Raw genomic sequence first — 26,510 nt, 5'->3', positions numbered from 1 at the left:
TAAATATCTGTGAAATCCATCTGGTCCAGTGTATCATTTAAAGCTCTTGTTTCTTTGGAGATGTTGTGCTTAGAAAATCTGTTGATTGTAGAAAGCTCTACATTGAAGTCACCAAGTATAAGTGTATTATTATCTATGTATGTCTTAACTTTGGTTATTAATTGATTGGTATACTTGGCAGCTCCCACATTCGGGGCATAAATATTCATGATTGTTAGGTCCTCTTGTTGGATCATCCTTTAAGTATGATTTAGTGTCCCTCTTCATCTCTTACTACAGTCTTTGGGATAAACTTTAATTTATCTGATATAAGGATGGCTACCCCAGCTTTCTTTTGAGGACCATTTGAATGGTAAATGGTTCTCCTACCTTTTATTTTCAGGCTGTAGGTTTCCTCACATCTAAAATGAGTCTCTTGTAGACAGCAATTAGATGGGTCTTGCTTTTTCATCCAGTCTGAAATCCTGCACCTTTTGATGGGGTCATTAAGCCCATTCACGTTCAGAGTTACTATTGAAAGATATGAATTTAGTGTCATCATAATACCTATTCAGTCCATTTTTGTGGATTGTTTCCTTGGACTTCATCTTTGTTTTACAGAGTTCCCCTTAATATTTCTTGCAGAGCTGGTTTGGTGGTCACATATTCTTTCAGTTTCTGCCTATCTTGGAAGCTCTTCACCTCTCCTTCTATTCTGAATGAGAGCCTTGATGGATAAAGTATTCTTGACTGCATGTTCTCATTTAGGACCCAGAGTATATCTTGCCAGCCCTTTCTGGCCTGCCAGGTCTCTGTGGAGAGGTCTGCTGTTAATCTAATAGTTCTCCCCATATAAGTTAGGGATTTCTTGTCTCTTGCAGCTTTAAGGATCTTCTCTTTATCTTTGGAATTTGCAAGTTTCATTATTAAATATCAAGGTGTTGAGCGTTTTTTATTGATTTTAGGGGCGGGGGGAATCTCTCTATCTCCTGGATCTGAATGCCTGTTTCCCTTCCCAAGTTAGGGAAGTTCTCAGCTATGATTTGTTCAAATATACTTTCTGGACCTCTGTCCCTTTCAGCGCCCTCTGGAACCCCAGTTAAATGTTGATTTTTCCTTTTGAGGCTGTCATTTATTTCCCTTAACCTATCCTCATGATCTTTTAATTGTTTTTCTCTTTTTTCCTCAGTTTCCTTCCTTGCCATCAACTTGTCTTCTATGTCACTCACTGGTTCTTTCATCTCATTAATCCTCATCATTAGGACCTCCAGTTTGGATTGCATCTCATTTAATTGATTTTTAATTTCGTCCTGATTAGATGTAAATTCTGCAGTCATAAAGTGTCTTGAATCCTTTATGCTTTTTTTGTAGAGCCACCAGTAGCTTTATAGTTGTGCTTCTGAATTGGCTTTCTGAGATTGAATTGTAATCCAAAGTTTGTAGCTCTGTGGGAGAGAGGACTGTTTCTGATTCTTTTGTCATGAGTTTTTCCTTCTAGTCATTTTGCTCAGTGCAGAGTGGCCAAAAACAAGTTGTACTGGTAAAAGGAGAAAAAGAAAGAATAGAAAAAAGAAAGAAAAAAAAGAAGAAGAAAAGAAAAAAAGGGGGGGGGGGAGAAGCAAACAGAAAACAAAAAACAGGGGGGAGTATCCTCTGATTCTATATATTGTAAATCTCTTGACTTCCCTGGAACTTTCCAGTGCTGCTTGGTCAATAACTTGTTCTTCCCCTGCCCTTCCAGCTGGTTTTCTGGGGGAGATGCTGCTGTGCTGATTCTCAGGTGTGTGCACCTGGGGGAGCTGCCCCGCCCCCTGCCAGGTGCACGGCTCAGTGGGAGCTGTTTTTCCTGTGAGGCCCCTGCTCCCTGGCTGAGGCACAGGGTGACACCAGGAGGGACAACCCCACTGGCGGCGGCCAGCTCTCCAGCGCTAGAGTCAGCTCCCGCAGTAACTCCCACAGCTCCCAGTATGCAGGGGCCTGGGTGCTCCGGGGGCGGGGGGCGCCGATCTGCACAGCTCGGGGGGTGCCCAGCGGCAGGAGCGTCCTCACTGTACTGGGCCCTCTTGGCTTCTGCCTGTTCCAGGGGGAGCGCAGGATCCTGGGCTATGTCCCCTGGCGCCCTGGGATCTGGAGCCTGCACCGCTGGAATCGCTCCGGGGGCCGCGCAGCCCCCTCCGGGCAGAGCCGCCCCCTGAACCTCCCCTTGAGCTCCTCCTGAGGCCCCGCGGGGCATGCGCTGCAGCCCTTTAGGGAGCTTGGCCGCAGGGTGTGGCAGCTCTTCCCCCTGGCACAGTTCCTCTGTTAGTGACCCTGGAAGCCTGAGGGCATCCCCATCCCTTCTGGGATCCTGCCCGAGCTCCCTTGGAGTGCCTTTCTGTCTGGGAAGATTGGTGAAGCTCCTGCTTCTCTGGGCCTGGGCTTTCCTGTCCTGGGGGCATTTGCGGGCAGCCCTAGTCTGCTCCTCTCGGGGCCCCTCCCCCTTGGATGCTTTTTTATCTCTTTCTTTTTTTTTCCCGTCTTCCTACCTTGATAGAAGCGCGAACTCTTCTCACTGTAGCATTCTAGCTGTTTTCTCTTTAAATCTCAGACCGAATTTGTAGGCTTTCAGGATGATTTGAAAGTTATCTAGGTAAGTTGGTGGGGACAGTTGACTTGGGGACCCTACTCTTCTGCCATCTTGCCCCGCCTCCTCTGTGATTGCTCTTCTCTGTAAACCAAAATTTATGGTGGGAAATGCAACCACTGAATTGGGAAACCTAAATACAATGGGAATAATTGGATCCTATTTGTCAGGGGTAAGGTGGTAGCACTCAATCACCACAGGCAAGGAGGGTATGATTACCATAATGAACAGCAGAGTCAAAACAGCAATCAGAATAGCCTGACTCTCTTGGACCTATGAAGTTGGCTAATTGATCCCAGTATTCCTAGAAGTGGAACAGATAGGAAGCTGAGTAATTTTTTACTTGAGCTATGTAAACAGAAAAGTTCTAGGCCCAGTGAAAGAAGTCTAAACTGAATCAGAAAAATGGAGAATTACAGATCTTCAATCAAGTCCTAGACTTGGACCATGTGATCCAGCCAATCTACTGATGCTTCAAGTATCAGTGGCAGATGAAGATGCTGTTTGGAGCTTTTAGAAGGCTCCTATAGTTGAAGTACAGGACCAGCCCTTAGGATTTTGAAGCAAAGCCCTGCCATCTTCTGCAGATAACTGCTCTCTTTTTATGAAATAGCTTTTGGCCTGCTACTGGGCCTTAGTAGAAACCAAATGCTTAATCATGGGTCATCAAGTTACCATGCAACCTGAGATATCCATTATGAACTTTGTGTGTTATCTGATCCACTAAGACACAAAGTTGGGTTTGCACAGCAGCACTCCACATTCAAGTAGAAGGGCTACATACATGTTTGAGCCCAAGTAGGCCATGGAGGCACAAGTAAGTTACATGAAGTATCCTGAATGCCCATTCCAGCTATATTGCCTTTTTTTCTCCCAGCCTGCACCAGTGGTCTCAAGGGAGTTCCCTATGATCTGTTGACAGAGGAAAATAAGTCTTTGGTTTACAGATAGTTCTATAGGATAGCAGGCACCATCCAAAAGTGGGAGCTATAGCACTACAGCTCCTTTCTGAGACATCCCTAAAGGACCACGGTAAAAGTAAATCCTCCCAAGTAGGCAGAACTTTAAACAATGTACCTTGCTTTACACTTTGCTTGTGAGGAGAAGTGGTCAAATATGGAGTTATATATCAACTCATGGGCTATGGTCAATGGTTTTGCTGGATATTCAGGAACTTAGAAGGAACATGATTGGAAAACTGATGACAAAGAAATCTGGGGAAGAGGTGTGTGGATAGACTTCTCTAAATGGGCAAAAAAAACCAAGATGATATTTGTGTCCATTGAGAATGCTCACCAAAGGGTGACCTCAGCACAGGAGAATTTTCAGCATCATGGATAGGATGACCTATTCTGTATATGCCAGTCAGTCTCTTTTCCCAATCACCCTTGTTATGTCCAATGGCCTCATGGACAAAGTCCCCATGGTGGCAGAGATGAGGGTTATACGGGGATGAAGGTTAAGATGATGAAGCTCATTAATATGCACTTTCATTCACCAAGACTAAGCTGGTTATGGTTACCACGGAGTGCCCAATCTGCCTGCAGAAGGGACTAACACTGAATTCCTGATATGGTATCATCTGCCAGAGAGATCAGCAGCTCTCTGGTGGCAGCTTGATTATATTGCACTGCTTCCATCCTGGAAGTGGCAGCCTTTTGTTCTTACTGGAATAGACACTCTAGATGTAGATTTGCCTTTCTTGCATGTCAAAACTACCATCCATGAACTTACAGAATGTCTTATGCATTATCATGGTATCCTGCGCAGCATTGCTTCTAATGAAAATATTTCATAGCAAAACTGGCAATGAGCCCATACTCACAAAATTCACTGGTCTTACCCTGTTTTCCACAATCAGCTGGCTTAACAGAATTGTAGAATAACCTTCTAAAGACTCAGTTACAGTGCCAGCCAGGTGGCAATACCTGGGAGGCCTAGGGCAAAGTTTTCCAGATGGCTGTATATGCTCTGAATGCAAGGCCGATATGTGGTACTGTTTCTCTGATAGGATTCATGAGTCCAGTAATAAAGGAGTAGAACTGGGAGTGGCACAAGTCACTATTACCCCTTGTGACCTACTGGCAACATTTTTGCTTCCTGTTTTTGCAACTATAAAGTCCAAGGGCAGGCCTCCCCAAAATGTGCCACTTTGGCATATTGATTATTTTAAATAAAAGTTCCTTATGAGACAACCTGTTTAAGAAGGAAACTTAGGCCCTCCTCTGTCCTCGTGAAAGGAAGAAATAAATCTCCCATGTGAAACTGTTGGTGGGAATGTGAACTGGTGCAGCCACTCGGGAAAACTATGTGGAGGTTCCTCAAAGAGTTAAAAATAGATCTGCCCTACGACCCAGCAATTGCACTGCGGGGGATTTACCCCAAAGATACAGATGCAATGAAACGCCGGGACACCTGCCCCCCGATGTTTATAGCAGCAATGTCCACAATAGCCAAACTGTGGAAGGAGCCTCGGTGCCATCGAAAGATGAATGGATAAAGAATATGTGGTCTATATACACAACGGAATATTACTCAGCCATTAGAAATGACAAATACCCACCATTTGCTTCAACGTGGATGGAACTGGAGGGTATTATGCTGAGTGAAATAAGTCAATCGGAGAAGGAGAAACATTATATGGTCTCATTCATTTGGGGACTATAAAAAATAGTGAAAGGGAATAAAGGGGAAAGGAGAAAAAATGAGTGGGAAATATCAGAAAGGGAGACAGAATATGAGAGACTCCTAACTCTGGGAAACGAACAAGGGGTGGTGGAAGGGGAGGTGGGTGGGGGGTGGGGGTGACTGGGTGATGGGCACTGAGGGGGGCACTTGATGGGATGAGCACTGGGTGTTATTCTATATGTTGGCAAATTGAACACCAATAAAAAATAAATTTATATAAAAAAAATCTCCCATATGAAAGATGTCTTACATGTACCGAGAAGTAGAGGCATCATCACTGGAGATAGGAAACTTAAAGCCAAGAAGGCCGTATAAGCAACCCTTGTGATTTTTATTAATTTACCACTTTAGCCCAAATTCTGTTTGAAATTCATTACTAACTGAAGCTCCCAAAGTTAAGTTTTCTTTGTCCTGTCAAGTCCTCACAGATATAGGGTCTCTTTGTCTAAAATTATAGAAACTGCCTGCCTCAGTCATTTCTTCATTTCTCAATTTCATTATTGGGACATTGTGTACACATAATAAAACCTGTTTTTTTTTTCTCCTGTTAATCTGTCTCCTGTAAATTTAATTCTTAGTTCAGCTGGAAAATCTTGAAGGGTAGAGGAAGAATTTTTCCTTACTGTCATGATCTTATATTCTGCTAGCCTAGAGGTCTTGGTTCCCAGGGAGAAATAGTTCCACCAGGAAACATAACAATGATTCTATTAAACCAGAAGTTAAGTCTACTGCCCAACTACTTGGGCTCCTCCTGCCTCTGAATCAACATGTGAGAAGAGAGTTACTGTGCTGGCTGGGGTAATTGATCCTGACTACCACGGGGAAATTAGATTACTACCACACAACGGAGGTAAGAAAGAGTGTGTCTGGAATACAGAAGATCCCTTAGACACCTTAGGGTGTCTCTTAATATCATCATGCCCAGTGGTTAAAATCAATGGAAAACTACAACAACTCAATCCAAGTAGGATCACTAATATCCTGGATCCCTCAGGAATGGTTTGGATTACACCACCAAGTAAAGAACCACAATGAGATGAGGAACTTCCTGAAGGCAAGGGAAACACAGAATGGGTAGTAGAAAAATGTTGTTACAAATACCAGCTATAACCATGTGACCAGTTATAGAAACAAGGACTACAGATGTAATGAGTATTTTGTCCTTGATTTTATTATAAATATATTTTTATGTTTAAAAATATTTTATGTGTGTATCAAATATCTTTGTTTTCTTTCCTCTTATTCCGTCTTCCTGTAACATAAGATGTATTATTGACTTTCTAGCACAATATTCAAGTATTGTTAATTTTACATCATAATATTTAAGTTATGGGACATAAAAGAGAAGAGTAATCATCTTTCAAGGACCTCACCTCATTTTAGAAGGGGTGAGTGTATTTTTGGTTGTATACCAGATAGTTGTATCACATTAGAATAATAACCTTGTTATTATCTTTCTTTGGAGATTAAGTATGGTGTAAGGAGGTGTGCATTAGTGTCAAGTTGACAGGGGAGCAATTGTGATGGTGAATTTATTGTGCCAATTTGACTAGGCCAAAAAATACTCACATAACTGATTAAAAATATTTTGGGTGTGCCTCTAGGGTGTTTTTGAAAGCAATGACTATATTTGAATTGGTAGACTGAGTAAAGCACATTGCCCCAATGTGGACGGGCATTATCTAATCCATTGAAGGAATGAATAGAACATAAAGGCAGAGGAAGGTTGAGTTATCTCTCTGCCTGACTGCAGAGCTGAGATGTAGGTCTTCTGCTCTTGTACTAGAATTTAAATATCATTGGTCCTTCTGGGCCTCAGGCCTTAGGACTCACACTGGAATCTACTTTCCTGGGTCCCTGGCTTTCAGACAGCAGATTTTGGGACTTTTTTCAGCCTCTACAATCTCATGAGCCAAATCTTTCTAATAAATCACATTGCACACACACATCACACAAATCTTTCTCAGTTTATGATAGAATTATGTCCTGATAATAATAATACACCTAACCTAGCAAACATCATAGCTTATCCTAGCCTACCTAAATGTGCTCAGAATACTTACATTAGACTACAGTTGGGCAAAATCATCTAACACAACACAAAGTATATTTTACAATAAAGTACTGAATATCTTATGTAATTTATTTAATATTGTACTGAAAGTGAAAAGCAATGGTTATATGGGTACAGAATGGTTATAAGTGTATCAGTTACATACTCAGTGCCATAAGAGAGTATCATACCATATACTGCTAACCCAAGAAAAGATTAAAAGTCAGAATTTGAAGTATGGTTTCTAATGAATTCATATTGCTTTCACACCATTGTAAAGTCACAAGATAATGAGTCGGGGACTGTCTGTATATATATATAGCAAATTATAACATATAAATATGTAATATATACAATCATATGTATATTTTACACATAGTATATAGTGTATGTAAATTATTATACTATTGTATATAAGTGTATATATAAATATCATTGATTCTATTTCTCTGGAGAACCATGACAAATATAATGTCTGCTTCTACATTTTTCTTGCATTTGAGCAAAAAGACGAGACATATACAGAATGAGAGGAGCTAAAACAATTTCAAGTTGGAAAATCATTTAAAGATTATTCAGATTACCTTCTACATTGGACAGATGAGAAAACTAAAGTCTATGTAGCTCAAAGAAGACAAGACTGGGTGTAGAACTTACATATTCTAACACAGTTCAATGGTCTTTTGCATTATATCATTTGACAAGAAAAATACTAATGCTAATGATAAGTTAGCATAAACCTGTAGTTTATTTCAAATAACATTTTTACTTGTTATCTTTTTTAAAGAAACAGAAGAAAATTGGATCCAAATTGTACATTTTGCCAATTATCTCTAAGGTGTCTAACTTTACAGAGGCTGAATATGTTATACAATTAGGGTGACTAATAGGACTTAAGAATGTATGATTCCAACACATGTTGAAGCCATGGGATCTGAATGAGTTTTAATTATAGTTGGATGGGTTTCTTATTTCCAAATCAATTGGTGAAAAATTGGATTTTAACTTCAGTCAATCTAATGTGTTGCTTTATACTACATGGCTACATGAATGACAGGAAAGAGCAGTGCCCTGGAGTCTCAGTAAATTGGACTAACTTGAGAAAAAAGCCTCTGGTTTAGTGAAAGTGTATGTTCTTCAAAATAAATGTAATTTAGGGTATATATAATACTTCAAACTACACTAATAAAGTAATGTCATGCCCCCAACTTCTAACCTAATTCTGTTTTAAAGAAGTATGTTTATATATTCAACTTTTTCTTGATAAGGTTATCTATCCATTTTTCTTTATTCCTTTTTAACTTAACTGGAACCAGGTACTCCTTCATGGACACTGATTCCCCTATAGCACCATCAATTGACATTTCCTTATCCTCCCACAGTGGACATATATTAGGTCCAGGGAAATGGGTTGGAATACCTCTGATTCTCCTTCACTATTTTTCAGATATGGTTTCATCACCTTTGTTCAATATCTCATACTCATTTGAAGCTTATAAAATTACATTCTTCCTAATCTGATTTCAATTTTAAGTCACTCTTCCACAGTCCTTGAAGATGTTGGCATCCGTTTTACAGCTAAAAAATAGATGGCACATCCATGATGACTTCCTTATGCTTCCTTGATCATCTTCCACATTCTATTTCTGACATGGGGAAACTGAAGGACTCCATAAAAATCCGCTTTTGCTCGTTTTCCTGTTTCTATTTTTGCTAGGACCTGTGCCCCCACTTTATGCATGCCTCATAATGCAGATAGTGTATGTCTTCCTTGTAAGGGACAAGGAGCTAATGATTGCCTTAGAATAAATAATATCTAAGGAAGTACCAAGTGAGAATGATCTGGCCAAGCTATCCTATGTGTATTCTAGACCACCTGCATTAGACATCTCAATGCCAAGATCCCTGGCTCCAACGAATAACACCTGGATCCTTGTCATTCTTCTATCTGCTCCCTAGATGCCTAAGAAGACACATACACCAGATCACAATCCTCAATAAAACCCCCAGGCTATGAGCAAAGATGAAGCCCTCTGTTTGTACCTGGCACTCTTTCTCTACTTTCAATAAACTCTGGTTTTACCTCCTGCCTGCTAGCATGTGATTTCTATCTTGCACACAGTAGGGTCCTATTGGCTGGTCCTGCAGGACACTCTCTGGGTTCCTGGACCTGGCTTGCTTGCATCAATTCTGCAATTCATTCACAATGAAATTACCATCATGCAGAACTATTCCATCGCTGTAATATTTAACTTTGAAATTTCTGCCATCACATTCTTCTATCCTTTAGCCTCTCCTACTCTTTCATCCTAAATAGCCTAGTTTTTTATTTCATCGAAACTTTTAAACCTCTGTTACCCCTTCTTCTCATAACTTCTTATATTATCTAAATACTCATGGATAGCTTATTAAAGTGTATTCTTACCAGCAACTCGAATTTATTTTTCTTCCTATAGTATCTGCCTAGTCAATTAATTCTAAAATCCTTGGTCTATATGTCTGGTTTCTTTTTGACTACTTCTGGGCTTCTAAACATTGCCAAAGAATGTCACAACACATGGTGATTGGCTCCAGTGAATATGTATCATTTCCAATATTTCAGCTAGAATCTCTATAGCATTAAACTATAATGTCATTCATTCTTGGTATCTCCTTTTCTAAAAAAGTTCTTTTGGTTTTAAGATAGCTCAAATTAAGTTGAAAAAAATGAGGGATACAGTTTTGAAAAAGTACAGAAACCTCATGAATATTAATATACCCAGACTCACAGTACTCACTGTCTCTTTTATTCTTTGTCTCTGGCTATCTCTAAGGCCACAAGACCTTTCTTTTTGTCATCTCTTTGTTCATTTACATTATTTTCCTCTCAGATTCCCATGACTACCTGTAATAATTTCCCAGTGTCCCAAATCTAAATTCCTAGAGAAAAGTCACCATATTTGATTAATTTGACTAAGTAGATGATCAGCAAATGATATTACAAATATGTCAATATAAGCCAACTGCTTCAACAGAAGATTTGGGTAGTTTGTTATGAGAAAAGAGCTACTTGTAGAAAAGCATCATAAAAACGTTTTCCCTGCGGTAGTTATTTCAACTTAATGGCTATCCTCAAGTCCTCCAGTCGCACTATTTTCAACTTTTTTAGCCTCTATTTTTAAAAAGTAGAAAACAAACATTTTCTGCAACTGATGTGAGCTTGATTTATGCTTTCCCTCTTTACCTCAACACTTACATCTCCATTCTTCCTTAACTTTTTTATGCCTGTTTCAGAAAATGAATACCCCAAATTGTTTCCTCTGCTAAGTTACAGAGAATTATTCATATGGAGTAATGGATCAAATTTGTAAAGAAGAAAATGGATGGAGTCAACAATAATTTCCTTTTTCCTTTTGTGTCTTCAATCTCTTTTTGGGGATTATTACTGTCATTTCCACTCACTGTGATTATCCTCCTCATTCTAAAAGAACAGAGCTGCCTTCAAAATACTGTTACATCTCTTTTTTCCTTGCATAAACATGGAGAAAGTATTCTAAAATGCATTCATTTACTTCTTTCCATTTCTCAACAAATTGCTCTTTCAAGACCACATTCTTGTCCACATGGCTTAGCTGTAAGCATTTTCTTTATTAAACAAATAATACCTAAACCCAGTTACAACTTGCCTTCGCATTGTAATAATATATTTTGGATCCAAAATTAAGAGGACATGCTTCTTCCTCATTCCTAATGTTTCCTTTTATGTGAAGAGACATCTATTAGCATAACACTCCTGGCCTCTTTCCATTTCTTTACTCATTTTGCCTTAGGGGATGAGGAATGATTTAATATGATTAGTAATTTTTGGAAAGAAAATTCTTAGGACTAGCATTTTTCTCCTTTTTGTCACTTGGGAATAAATTGTCTACAAGGAACTCATGTTCTTTTCTGCTCCTCTGGAGGCAGCCTATTACAACTGGCATATCAGTATTAGAACATCAGAAACTGATCCAGCTCTATAATCTTTTATGCTGAAATTCCCCTCCCAATCAGAATCATTTGCTCTTACATGCTAGTGAAATATAATATTTGGAACCCTACTCATAGATATAAGCCACATTCTCCAACATCAATTTTTATTTTAAAAGGTTGTATTTTAATCCATATCTTTATTTTCTGTCCTATTTCCCACTTAGTTCAGTCAGAAATATTGATAAAGAATCCTTTGGGGGACAAAATAACTTCTGCAGGCTAAGGCTTATTACATGGCCTTTATGGATTATATTAAATTTTTGTGGCATTATATTAAGTGGAGGATACATGGTTTTTGACCTTGAAGTTGACAGTGGCCTATATTGCACAAAATGGCTGGTTTTAACAGTTGTGAAGATAGCTTTTAACTGCTGTGCCCTTAGGCTATGTTGTGTTTTGAACTTGGCAGGTGAATATAGCATACACAGTCTTTATATAAACAAATGTTTCTTTAGAGGCACTGTGTATACAAGGCCTTGAGTAACATACAAACCTAGAATTTCAGATTTCATCAATGGTGTAAATGAAAATTTTTAGAACTTTGCACCTCAGCAAAGAAAAATATTATAGGGGCCATACCCATGGGCAGGCCTCAGAAAATAATGGCCACATGGGGTTTAGCAAACAAATGTTACATATACTGGCTTCAGCAAAGATATGGGTCTCAGAATCTCACACTTAGTGAACAGACTTAACCACATGGTGGGGAATTTAGGATATACACTACAACTTAAATTTAAACACCAAAGGCATTGTCCTTAGCACATGAGTATGGAGTTAAAGATGTCTCAGCAGACATACCTGGGGCACTGAAGCCTCTGTAAGGGGATACAATTGAGGCAAAAATTCAAACATGAGGAAAGGAGAATCTTTTCATAAATAGGCCTTTTAGCCACTGATAGAACATAATTTACTGCTTTTAAATGGAAAGACAGTTGAATTCCTCAGACATTACAAAGCTCTAGAGTTTTCATGTAAAAATTGTTACAACCTGGGGTGCCCAGTTAGCTCAGTCGGTTAAGCATCCCACTCTTGATTTCAGCTCAGGTCATGATCTCAGGATCGTGAGAAACCTTGATATGTTTACATCCAGGCTCTTGCCTGGCACAAAGCCTGCTTAAGATTCTTTCTCTCCCTCCTCTGCTCTTCCCCCACATACTCCCTATCTCTAAAAAAAAAAAAAAGTTACAATCTTATAAAGGCAGCACTATATACGCTTCATTCAGTGCCTAAAAAACAATGGTGAAAGAGACAATTTAGATTCATGTAGATTGTCCACAGGCTCAAAAGACCCTCAAACATGTGGTCTCAGCATGAATCTGAATTCATTAATTATAGGGGAGTAGTCTTTACAAGACGGGTTTCTGAGAACTAAGCTATTCCATAGCAAACAACAGTGAATGCTACCACTGGGACCTAGGATGGAAAATTCCTATTTATAAAATAATGCACACACTACTTTACAAAAAGGAGTTCAAATCAGTGAAAAAATAAAGGCTCAAAATGTAAATGTGAATGAAGATAAATTGAATAAGCAATAAAATGTCTCAAATAAGATCTGGTGAATAGGATTGCCAACTTTGCAGATTTATATACTTCTTAAAAAGATTATAATGTAAACATAAGTTTGAAGGAGCTACATTAATATCAGATAAATCTTCAAAACAAAGATATAAAAAGCAAGCCACTTCATAACAATAGAAGGATTAATTTGTCAGGAAGATATAAATATCATTAATGTGCATGCATCTGATAACACAGCTTCAAAATACATGAAGCAAAATTTGGCCAAAATACAGTAGAAAATAGTTAATTCCATAACAAAAGTTGGGGATTTAACACCTGTCTCTCAGCAAATAGTATAACTAGATAAAAATCAATAAAAAAACAGATAATCTGAATAACACTATTGATTGACATGACCTAATTTGATATTTATGGTACACTATAACCCAGTAGTGCAGAATATAATTATTTCCAAGTGGATATGGTACATTTACCAAGATGTGGTAGATCCTGTGCTCAGCCATAGAACTAATCTCAATAAATTTAAAGGGAGTGAAATACAGAGTGTATTCTTTTGAAGCAATTAAATTGAATTAAAAATAAATTACAATAAGATATCTAGAAAATATAAAATAATTTTAATTTTTTAAATTAAACACTCTTAGGTAATTCATGGTTCAAAGAAGAAATTATGAGAGAAATTAGAAAATATTTCTAAATGAATTATAATGAAACTGGAAAACATCAAAATTTATGAAATATAGCTAAAGCAGTGATTAGCAGAAAATCTATACCTTTATATGTTTACATGAGAAAAAAGTAGGTCTAAAATCTAAAGTTGATTCAAAATTCCACCTTCTAAAGTTAGGAAAAGAAGAGAAAGTGAAAGGAAAATGGTAATAATGGGCAATAAATAAATAAAATTTAAAATAGTCAAACAACATAAAAAGATTAACAAAGCCAAAACCTTGTCTTGGAAAACAGACACAAAACTGATAGATCCTTAGGTAAGATGACTAAGAAAATAAGAGTGAGAACTCAAATTACTAATTTCAGGACTGAAGCAATGTTTTTCTGTATAGACGCTAGAGACATTAAAATGGTTATAAAAGAATATTATATACCAGTTTATTGCAGAGAATTCAGCAACGTTGATATAAGATAAATTTCTAGAAAAATACAGTTTGCCAAGATTAATACACAATAAAACATACAGTCTACATAGCCCTACATCAATAAAATAAATAACTTACTATCAAAATTTCCTACAATGAAAAATGCAGGCACAGATGGATTCACTGACAAAGTTGTAGGGGCCAAGGATAGACTACACCAAGATGAGCCTCTTTGTCATGAAGAGTATTTTGAGTTAAAAAGCAATACAGGGATCCCTGGGTGGCGCAGCGGTTTGGCGTCTGCCTTTGGCCCAGGGCGCGATCCTGGAGACCCGGGATCGAATCCCACATCAGGCTCCCGGTGCATGGAGCCTGCTTCTCCCTCTGCCTGTGTCTCTGCCTCTCTCTCTCTCTGTGACTATCATAAATTAAAAAAAAATAAAAAATAAAAAATAAAAAATAAAAGCAATACAAATCCAGCAGATTCAGGAAAAGCTTCACCTCCTTCCTCAATTGCCTACAAAGAATTTATATGAGGATTTGCTCCAGGAAGAGAGCTATTATCGCAGATAACTACATTATGATATTAACTAGCCGTGGTAGAGAGAAAACCAGCAAGGCATGTTTGATCAAAGTCTTCTATGTCCCATTGTTTCTGAGTATCCCAACAAACATTTGTTTACTAATATTTACTCTTTTTCATCTTCCTATGAATTGCATTCCTTCTCTTTGAAGTTCAAGACCCTTACTTCCTTGGTTCAGGATGACAGATCTCATTTTGCCTGACTGTCTTAGGAATTTTTTTTTTTTTTTTTGTCTTAGGAATTTTATGTCTATGTAGAATCTTTACACATGCAAAATTAAATTTATTTTTTCCTGTTATTTGTCTCATGTCAATTTGACTCCTAGTCTCTCTAGTAGGACATTTAGCAGCAGAAGAAATTCCTCCTCCCTGACAAAGCCTATCACATATTTAAGGAAGAAATAATATCAAGAATACATAAATTCATTAGGTAAACAGAGTAGAAGAAAACACTTGTTACTCCATTTTACAATCTAGTATATTACTAACACCAAAATTTGACAGTAATACATTTAAAAATATAAATCCATATCTCTTAAAAACATATATAGAAAAATTCTTAAATTAAATATTAGGAAACAGAGTTAAACAATATATAAAAGGGAAAATATAACATGACCAAGTAGACCATTTTTATTCCAAAAATGAAAGATATGTTCAACATTCAAACATTAATTAATGCTTTTCACAGTATTAACAGAATAATAGAAAGAAACAGTATGATAACTTTAATAAAAGCAAAAAAAAGTTGACAATATTTAATATTCAATCATGATAAAAAGAAACTCTTACTATATTAGGGATAAGAAGGCAACATGTTTAATATAATAAAAAGGAGCTACAAAAAAAGTAACAACCATAGCAAATGGTGAAACACTAAATAGTTTTCCTATAAAGATGGAGAACAAAGTAAGGTTGCCTATTCTTATCATTTCCATTCAAAATTGTAGTGATTGTTCCAGCCATTGCAACAAGACAAGAAGAAATTAAAGGCATAAAAATCAGAAACACAAATCTATCTTTATTTGAAGATGACAAGATTTTTTTTAAGTAGAAAAATCTAAGGAGTCTATAAAGTACTAAAACTAATAAGTCAATTCAGCAGGGCCTCTACACTACAAGTAGAAGGTATTTCTTAAAGAAATGAAGGAAAACCAAATGAATAGAGAGATAAATTTTTGTGGATTAAAAGCATCCATTTCATTAAGAAGTCAGTTTACTCCCAAATATCAATAGATTCAATGCAGTCTCCAGAAAAATTCCAGCAGCCCCCTTTTTACCCAAATTTTACAAAGTTATGTTAAATTTATATGGAAAAATAAGGGCATAGATTATCCAATACAGTCTTGAAAAAGAACAAAGTTGGGGGAATAAAATTTTCTGATTTCAAAGATGAGTATAAATCTAGACAAATTAAGACAGTATTTTATTTTAATAATGTTTGAGAAATAGATGAATGAAACAGAGTAGAGACTGGACATATAGCAACACATGCTTGGTTATGTGACTTAGCAAAAGTGCCAAAGCAATCTAATGAAAAAGAAAAATGTTTTCTACAAAATGAGCTAAAGTAAATGTATACTGATGGAGAAAAACAAGCATAATAAAATCTACAACACAAAACACACATTAATTAATTCAAGATTAATGATAGACAAACAAAATAAAAAAATTATAAAGCTTTTAGGAAAGAGGGGAATATTGTCATGACTTCAGGATAGATAAAGATTTTCAAATGAGTTGGAGAAAAGCAATAACTATAAAGAAATGATAAATTATACTTAACCAAAATTTTAAAATTCTGCTTATCAAAAGACACAATTCAAATGAATAGGCAAACCACAGACAATGAAAGATATTATCAAAACATCTATATGTAAGAGAATTTTACCCAAGATATATGAGGAACTCTTGTATATCAAGACAAAACCTAATAAAAATGTGCAAGGGGCACCTGGGTGGCTTAGGTGGTTAAGTGTCCAATTCTTGATTTTGTCTCAGGTCATGATCTCAGGGTCATGAGACTGAGCCTCATGTCAGGATCCATGCTCAGTGGGGGTCTGCTCAAGATTCTCATTCTCCCTCTCCCTCTGCCCCACTTGATTTCTCTCTCTCAAATAAATAAACAAAATATTTTTTAAAAAAATGGGCAAAATATTTGAGCAGGTGCTTCTCAAAATAAGACCTATTACTGACCAATAAGCAAGTGAAAAGTCTTCAGTAACATTTGTCCTCAGGGAAATTCAATTTAAAATCACAATAAATTACCACGATACATATACAATCTAAAAATAAAATTGCTAAAAGCAACAAATGTAAAGCAACTTAAATGCTCATATATTGTGGATGGGAATAAAAAATGGTATAAGGATATTGACAGTTTCTTATAAAACTAACCTACCCTTACCTTATTACACAACAATTCCATCCTAGGTATTTTTCCAAGAGAAATAATTATAGATGAGGGGAGGCAAGATGGCAGAAGAGTAGGGGGTCCACGTTTCATCTAGTCCCCTAAACTTACCTAGATAACTTTCAAACCATCCTGAAACCTATGAATTCAACTTCAGAAGTAAATAGAGAACAGCTGGAAGGCTACAGGGAGAAAAGTGATTGCTTCTCCTTAGGTAGGAGGGTGGAGAAGAGGAACGGAGGGGATATATCAGAAGATAAACAGTGGGGTATGGAGCTTTGGAAACCCACTGCAGGAAAGCAGTGGAGTGGACAATCGGTAACTTTAGAGATCTGCTCCTGAGAGTGTTCCTTGACTGAAAAGTGCTCAGTGGGGAAATAGGGCAGAATCATGGGAGGGGCACTGAAGTTTCAATATTCCTGGAGACACAGTAAGAACACGGGCACCCAGGAGAAAGCGTGACTTCTGCCATAAACCACAAACTGAGGTCCGATTGGGGTAAAAGACTGGAACACAGCAACCCTCCATGGCATCTGGGAGAAGTGGGCTGGGTATGCAGTCCAGCAGCTGAGTTGTCTCTGGCCCAGAGTCCAGCAATGGACAGAAGTAGGCTATCTTCTCTTCTCTCCAGGAGAGTCAGACCCTGGCAGTGCAAGTCTAGTCGTGCAGAACTCTAGATCCCAGGGGCTGGTAACAGACAGAAGCAGGCTATCCTGTTTCCTCCAGGACAGGTGGAATTCGGGAGGGCACAAGATGGTGATAGCTCTCCTGCCACATGGCACCCTTCAATTTGTATGATCAATGCCCCCACGCGTGCCCCCAGGAGGATCTAAGCCAGTGTGGACTGAGAGATTGTACTTTTGTACAGACAGGGAGCTCTCCATGGCTGCAGATCTGGCCTTTGCCATTTTTATTCCCCTTTTATGGAGAGGTGCGACCTCTAGAGAACAAAAGTTTCACATGACAACCAACCAACCAGGAGCCTGGCCACCTGGAAAGTGGTGGGGGACAGACACCTGAGAATCAGCAAAGCAGGCCTCTCCCCCAGAACAGATGGAAGAACAAGGGAAGAGCAACTTTACTGACCAACCAGCCCTGGAAAGCTCCAGGACTGAGGGAAAATAGTATACAGATCTCGAGGTTTTTTCCTTATGAGTCATTTATTTGCCAGGTTAAAACTTTAAATACTTTTTCCTTTTATCAGCCTCAACTACAATATTTTATCAACTCTTCATTTTTAAGTTTTTTTCCTTCTTAACTTTCATATTTTTACAATTACTTGTCAAAGATATATTCTTCATTTTTGGATTCCTTTCAATGTATTCAATTTAATTTTTGTAGGTCTATGTTATGTGGGTTTCTTTGTTTCTTTGTTTGCTTGTTTGTTTCTTTTTCTTTTATTTTCTGGTCCCCGACCTCTTCAGAAATGTCTAAGGTGTATTTTACTCACCTCATGGTTGATATGTTTTACTCTACTCATTCATACAGCCATTCTGCACTGGAAAAAATGATTACAAAGAAGAATTCACCACAAAACAAAGAACCAGAATTAATACTCTCTGCCACAGATCTAATAGATATGGGTTTAAATATCATGTTAGAGTTACAACCAGAGATACAATTATAAAATTACTGGTGGTTCTGGAAAAAAAAGCATAAAGGACTCTAGAGATTCTCTTACACAGAGTTGAGATATAATCAGGCTAAAATTAAAAATACATTAACTGAAATGCAGGCTAAACTGGATGCTCTAACTGCTAGTGTTAACAACGTAGAAGAGAGAGTGAGTGACATAGAAGACAAGTTTATGAAAAGGAAGGAAGCTGAGGAAAAAAGAGATAAACAATTAAGAATCCACAAGGAGAGGCTTCGGGAAATAAATGATAGCTTGAGAAGGAATAATGTTCATCTTATTGGGATTCCAGAAGAGAGAGAGAGAGAGAACCACAAAGTATATTTGAACAAATCATAGCTGAGAACTTCCCTAATCTGGGGAAGGAAACAGGCATTCATATCCAAGAGATAAAGAGGGACCCCACCACAATATTAACAAAAAACAGTCAACACCCCAATATAAGAGTGAAGTTTGCAAATTTCAGAGATAAAGAGAAAATCATAAAGCAGCTCGAGACAAGAGATTTCTAGCATATATGGGGAAAAATATCAGATTAAGAGCAGACCTCCCCTCAGAGAACTGGCAGGCTAGAAAGGGCTGGCATGATATATTCGGGGTACTAAATGAGAAAAACATGCAGCCAAGAACATTTTATCCAGCAAAGCTGTCATTCAGAAGAGAAAGAGAAATAAAGAGCTTCCAGGATAGACAGAAACTGAAAGAATATGTGACCCACCAAACCGGCTCTGCAGGAAACATTAAGGGGGACCCTGTAAATGAAAGAGGGAGTCCAAAGAAATAATTCACAAAAACAGGGACTGTATAAGTAATACTATGACAATAAATTCATATTTTTCATGAATGGATAAAGAAGATGTGGTCTATGTATACAATGGAATATTATTCAGCCATTAGAAACGACAAATACCCACCATTTGCTTCGACGTGGATGGAACTGGAGGGTATTATGCTGAGTGAAATAAGTCAATCGGAGAAGGAGAAACATTATATGGTCTCATTCATTTGGGGACTATAAAAAATAGTGAAAGGGAATAAAGGGGAAAGGAGAAAAAATGAGTGGGAAATATCAGAAAGGGAGATAGAATATGAGAGACTCCTAACTCTGGGAAACGAACTAGGGGTGGTGGAAGGGGAGGAGGGCGGGGGGTGGGGGTGACTGGGTGATGGGCACTGAGGGGGGCACTTGATGGGATGAGCACTGGGTGTTATTCTATATGTTGGCAAATTGAACACCAACAAAAAATAAATTTATAAAAAAATTCATATCTCTCAATAGTTCCTCTGAACATAAATGGGCTAAATAATCAAATCAAAAGATACAGGGTATCAGACTGGAAAGAAAAGCAAGACCCATCTATATGCTGTCTACAAGAGACTCATTTTAGACCTAAGGATACTTCCAGACTAAAATGAGGGGATAGAAAACCATTTACCATGCAAATGGTCCTCAAAAGAAAGCTGGGGTTGCAATCCTCATTATCAGATAAATTAGAATTTAAATCAAAGACTATAGTAAGAGATGAAGAGGGACACTATATCATACTTAAAAGGTCTATCCAACAAGAAGACCTAACAATTATGAATATTTATGCCCCTAATGTGGGAGCAGCCCACATTAAGCTGGGATACATAGATGGTAATGCATTAATAGTAAGAGACTTCAACACAGTACTCTCAGGAGAGGACAGATTTTCTAAGCAGAACATCACCAAAGAAACAAAGGCCTTGAATGACACACTGGATCAAATTGATTTCACAGATATATACAGAACATTCCATCCTAATGCAGTTGAATACACATTCTTCTCAAGTGCACATGGAACCTTCTCCAGAATAGACCACATACTGGGTCACAAATCAGGTCTCAACTGATACCAAAATATTGGGATTGTCCCCTGCATATTTTCAGACCACAATGCTTTGAAATTAGAATTCAATCACAAGAAGAAATTTGGAATGAACTCAAACACATGGAGGTTAAACGGCATCCTACTAAAAGATGAATGGGACAACCAGGAAATTGGAGAAGAATTAAAAAGACTCCTGGAAACTAATGAAAATGAAAATACAACTGTTCAAAATCTTTGGGATACAGCAATAGCTGTCCTAAGAGGGAAATACATTTCAATACAAGCCTCCTTCAAAAAATTGGAAGAAACTTAAATACATGGCTAACCTTGGACCTAAAGGAATTGGAGAAATAATAGCAAATAAAGCCTAAACCTAAGTGGGAGAAGGTAAAGATTTGAGCAGAACTTAGTGAAATAGAGACCAGAAGAATGGTAGAACAGATCAATGAAACCAGGAGCTGATTCTTTGAAAGATTAATAAGATAGATAAACCCCTAGCCAGATGTATTATAAAGAAAAAAGACTCAAATTAATAAAATCATGAATGAAAGAGCAGAGATCTCAACCAATACCAAGGAAATACAAATGATTTTAAATACATATTATGAGCAACTATATGCCAACAAACTAGGCAATCGGGAAGAAATGGATGAATTCCTAGAAACCTAAAATTACCAAAAGTGAAACAAGAAGAAATAGAAAACCTGAACAGGCCAATAACCAGCAAGGAAATTGAAGTAGTCATCAAAAATCTCCCAAGACACAAAAGTCCAGGCCAGATGGTTTCCCAGTGGAATTCTACCAAACGTTTAAAGAAGAAATAATACCAATTCTACTAAAGTTGTTCCAAAGAATAGAAAGGGAAGGAATACTTCCAAATGTGTTCTATGAGACCAGCATTACCTTGATCCCAAAACCAGAAAAAGACCCCAACAAAAAGAAGATTTACAGACTTATATATCCCTGATGAACATGGATGTAAAAATTCTCACCAAGATACTAGCCAATAGGATCCAACAGTATATTAAAAGGATTATTCACCACGACTAAGTGTGATTTATCCCTGGGATGCAAGGGCAGTCCAACATTTGTAAAACAATCAATGTGATAGATCACATCAATAAAGAAAAAGACAAGAACCATATAATCTTCTTAATAGATGTAGAGAAAGCATTTGACAAAATACAGCATCCATTCGTGATTAAAGCTCTCCAACATGAAAAAAAAACTTCTCCAACATGCAAGGATAGAGGGAACATTTCTCAATATCATAAAAGCTATTTATGAAAAGCCCACAGTGCATATCATTTTCAATGGGGAAAATCTGAGAGCCTTTTCTCTAAGGTCAGAAACATGACAGGGATGTCCATTCTCACCACTGTTGTTCGACATAGTACTGGAAATCCTGGCCTCAGCCATCAGACAAGAAAAAGAAAAAAAGACATTCAAATTGACAAAGAGGTCAAATTCTCCCTCTCTGCAGATGTCATGATATTGTATATAGAAAATCCAAAAGACTCCACCCCAAGATTGCTTGAACTCATACAGCAATTCAGCAGTGTGGCAGGACACAAAATCAATGCCCAGAAATCAGTGGCATTTCTATACACTAACAATGAGACTGAAGAAAGAGAAATTAAGGAATCAATTCCATTTATCATGGCACCCCAAACCATAAGATATCTAGGAATATACCTAACCCAAAAGTTAAGAATCTATACTCTAAGAACTATAGAACATTTCTGAAAGGAATTGAGGAAGACACAAAGAGATGGAAACACATTCCATGCTCATGGATTGGAAGAATAAATATTGTGACAATGTCTATGCTACCCAGAGTAATTTACACATCCAATGCAATCCCTATCAGAATATCATGGACTTTCTTCACAGAGTTGGAACCAAAAATCTTAAGATTTGTGTAGAACCAGGGCAGTCCGGGTGGCTCAGCAGTTTAGCGCTGCATTTGGCCCAGGGCATGATCCTGGAGACCCGGGCATGAGTCCCACATTGGGCTCCCTGCATGGAGCCTGCTTCTCTCTCTGCCTGTGTCTCTGCCTCTCTCTCTCTCTCTCTCTCTCTCTCTCTCTCTGTCTCATGAATAAATAAAATTATTATAAAAAAAAAAAAAAGATTTGTGTAGAACCAGAAAAGACCCCGAATAGCCAAAGGATTGTTGAAAAATAAAACCAAAGCACGGGGCATCACAATGGCTGACTTCAAGCTGTATTACAAAGCTATGATCATCAAAACAGTATGGTATTAGAACAAATACAGACACATAGATCAATGGAACAGAATAGAGAACCCAGGAATGGACCCTCAGCTCTATGGTCAACTAATCTTCCACAAAGCAGGAAAGAATATCCACTGGAAAAAAAGTCTCTTCAATAAATGGTGCTGGGAAATTGGACAGCCACGTGCAGAAGAATAAAACTGGACCATTCTCTTACACCATACACAAAGATAAACTCAAAATGGATGAAAGATCTAAATGTGAGACAAGAAACCATCAAAATTCTAGAGGAGAACACAGGCAACATCCTTTTTGAACTTGGCCACAGCAAATTCTTGCTAGACACATCTATGAAGGCAAGAGAAACAAAAGCAAAAATGAACTATTGGGACTTCATCAAGATAAAAACCTTCTACACAGCAAAAGAAACAGTCAACAAAACTAAAAGACAACCTACAGAATGGGAAAAGGTATTTGCAAATTACCTATCAGATAAAGGGCTAGTATCCAATATCTATAAAGAATTTATCAAACTCAACACCCAAGAAACAACAATCCAGTCATGAAATGGTCAGAAAAAATGAACAGACATTTCTCCAAAGAACACTTACACATGGCCAACAGACACATGAAAAAATGCTCCACATCACTTGCCATCAGGGATGGCAAATACACAAATCAAAACCACAATGAGATACCACTTTACACTGGTGAGAATGGCTAAAATGAACAAGACAGTAAACAACAAATGTTGGAGAAAGGGGAACCCTCTTGCACTGTTGGTGGGAATGCAAACTGGTACAGCCACTCTGGAAAACAGTGTGGAGGTTCCTCAAGAAGTTAAAAATAGAGCTACCCTACAATCCAGCAATTGCACTACCTAGTATTTACCTCAAAGATACAGATGCAGTGAAATGACGGGACACCTGCACCCCAGTGTTCATAACAGCAAAGTGCATAATAGCCTTGTAAAAGGAGCCAAAATGTCCTTTGACAGATGGATGGATAAAGAAGATGTGGTCTATATACACAATGGAATATTAGCATCAGAAAAGACGAAAACTTATCATTTGCTTTGACTTGGCTGGAACTAGAGGGTTTTATGCTGAGTGAAATAAGTAATTAGCAAAAGACAGTCATCATATGATTTTATTCATATGTAGAATATAAAAATAGTGAAAGAAATATAAAGGAAAGGAAAGAAACTGAGTGAGGAAAAATTAGAGAGGAAGCCAAACCATGAGAGGCTCCTCACTCCGGAAACAGACAAAGGGTTGCAGAAGGGGAAGAGGATGGAGGGATGGGGTAACTGGGTGACAGGCACTAAGGAGGGCACTTAATGGGATAAGCACTGGGTGTTATATGTTGGGAAATTGAATTTAAGCAAAATGTTAAAAAATAATATCCAAAAAATCAGATTCTGTTAATAGTTACATTAGTGACTTGGTAAATGTTGATTTAAAAACAAAATGCAAGATGTAGAAGCTATTCCTATTCCAGTTAATAGTTTACATTAGTATATATTCATTTATCACTAAAATGTCTACAATTACTTGAAAGAGTAGTACATATCTGTGAGAATTTTATTCAATTCACAAATAAGTGTTAATGATTTTAGAAATGTATATGTGTTTAAAATAACTTCACACTCTCCACAGGTATTTTTGTTCATAGATTTGGGAAGTGTGGTGTGTGTGTGAAGCTGTGTAAAATGATGGCATAATAAGAATGACCGGTAATGAGTATATATGGATGATTTGATTTACTTCTTTACACTTGTTTGTATTCTGTAATTAAAAAAATGTCTTGCATTTATTGTTTTAAAAAATGAACACTCTACAAAAAAGAAATAATTATATATTTCACAAAAAGCTTGTCTGTGAATGTTCATAGCAGCTTTATTCATAATAGTCAAAACTGTAATCAGTTCATGTGTACATCAAAAGACGATAACAATTGTGTTATTCATATGAAGGAACTATACCCATACCACTGAGAGCCCAGGCTGAAGTTGCCAAAGGGTTAACAGGGCAGTAAAACGGAATGAATAATGGGTATACACATGCATTATCTTTAAAAACATTATGGTAAATAAAAAAGACAAGAAAGTACATATACTGTACAGTTTTATCTATACGATGTTCTAGAATAAGCAAAGCTATAGATGTTGGTTTCCTCTTAGGATGGTAGGGATGGAGATAAACTGGGAAAGGCATAAAAAAATCTTCTGGGCTGATACTAATATTCTGTACTTTCACAGAGATTTGGCTTATACCGGATGAATGCACTTGTCAAAACTTAGTGATTGTACTCAATATCTGTGTCTTTGAAAAAAAAAATCTGTGTCTTTGTATGCATATACATTTTACATCAAAAGAAAAATTACTATAAACAAATATTGATAATTCTTGTTAGTAATTGCATATGTATGTACTATAATAATGTCTGCAATTTACTTTGATATTCTATAAAAATAAAATTGATTGATGCATGGAGGAATAGAATAAATGGAAAGATATGCTATACCTCAAGTATACAAAGTATTAATGTTAGAATCTAGATGATGGCTATCTGGGTGTGCATTATAAAATTCTTTCAATTTTGCCGTATACAAATTTGTATAATAAAACCTAGGAATAAAGATGAGGATATCTCAAATGCTTCTAAGAGAGGTGTCAATTTGCATAAATAGATTCCTCTACCCCAAATAGAAGCTAAGTATTTTGGATAGTGCCAAAATTTGTTTCAAGGGAGATTTCTCCTGGTTAAGATCAAGTGTATAGGTTGTAGATTTGGGACAACTGGACTTCAGTTAATATGTTGGTGAAGCTAATATTAAGAATGCTTTTTTCCTATCCTTTTTTCTTCAGACACTACTACTGAGTCTTTGTTATGGTTTTACACAATTAAGTACGGCAGTCAAGGAAAATGATTTTGCTTGGCTTAACGGCTAATAGAATTACCTTTTAAAAAATTAAATTTGGCATGTTTGTGGCTGGCATTATGATAATTGTGTTTCCTGTGAACTCTTTGAAATATTTAAAAATCAAGGCTCATGAAAGATTTGGCAATGAAGGTACTGAGGATGTGAAGGAACTACACCCATTCCACTAAGAGCCCAGAGTGAAGTAGCCAAAATAATGATACCTCAAAATACCTCTTATCCAGTTATTTATGAGCTCTATGTCTGAGATTTAGGGGGTGAGAAACTGGAGAAAATTTTAATTTGGGCTTTTAAATAGCAAAAGTAAAATAATTTAATCTAGGGTCTTAAGTATTTTGAACTTTAATATCTTTGGACATTAACTTTCTAGGAGAACTAATTCCTGAACTTTTATTTCTCCCTGGGAATTTGATAATTGGGCAACATATTCAAATGTGGGTGATCTTATGGTTGGCATTTTATTGTTAGGATATTTTAATAATGCCCTTTATTCACACTGCGGAACCTCTGAGAGTATATGTTGAACATAATGGCCGGACATAACTTCAGCTGGAAAATAGAATAAGGAATAAATTTTGGCCTAGCTTATGATTTATTTCAGAGCTTTTTGCAGGTAAAATCTATACTGACCAACTGCAGTTCCAGAAAGATATCAAAGAATGAGTGGTTAGTATAGGAGAGTCAGCCTCAGAAAGGTGGGAACAGTACTATCTTGAAAGAATGCCAATCTCTTCCACGAGGTAAATAGCCAAACCACTGGGTAAACATGGATTTAATGGCTAAGGTTAATGGGCTGAAATTATAAAGGTCAAAAGACTAAAGAACATCTTTTTTCCAGCACTGATACTTTCTTCCATGTGGAGGGACAGGAAT

The sequence above is a fragment of the Vulpes vulpes genome, chromosome X (genome assembly GCF_048418805.1).
Source record: "Vulpes vulpes isolate BD-2025 chromosome X, VulVul3, whole genome shotgun sequence".
NCBI lineage: Eukaryota > Metazoa > Chordata > Mammalia > Carnivora > Canidae > Vulpes > Vulpes vulpes.
The sequence above is the reverse complement of the archived record's forward strand: the minus strand, read 5'-3'. Positions refer to the sequence as shown.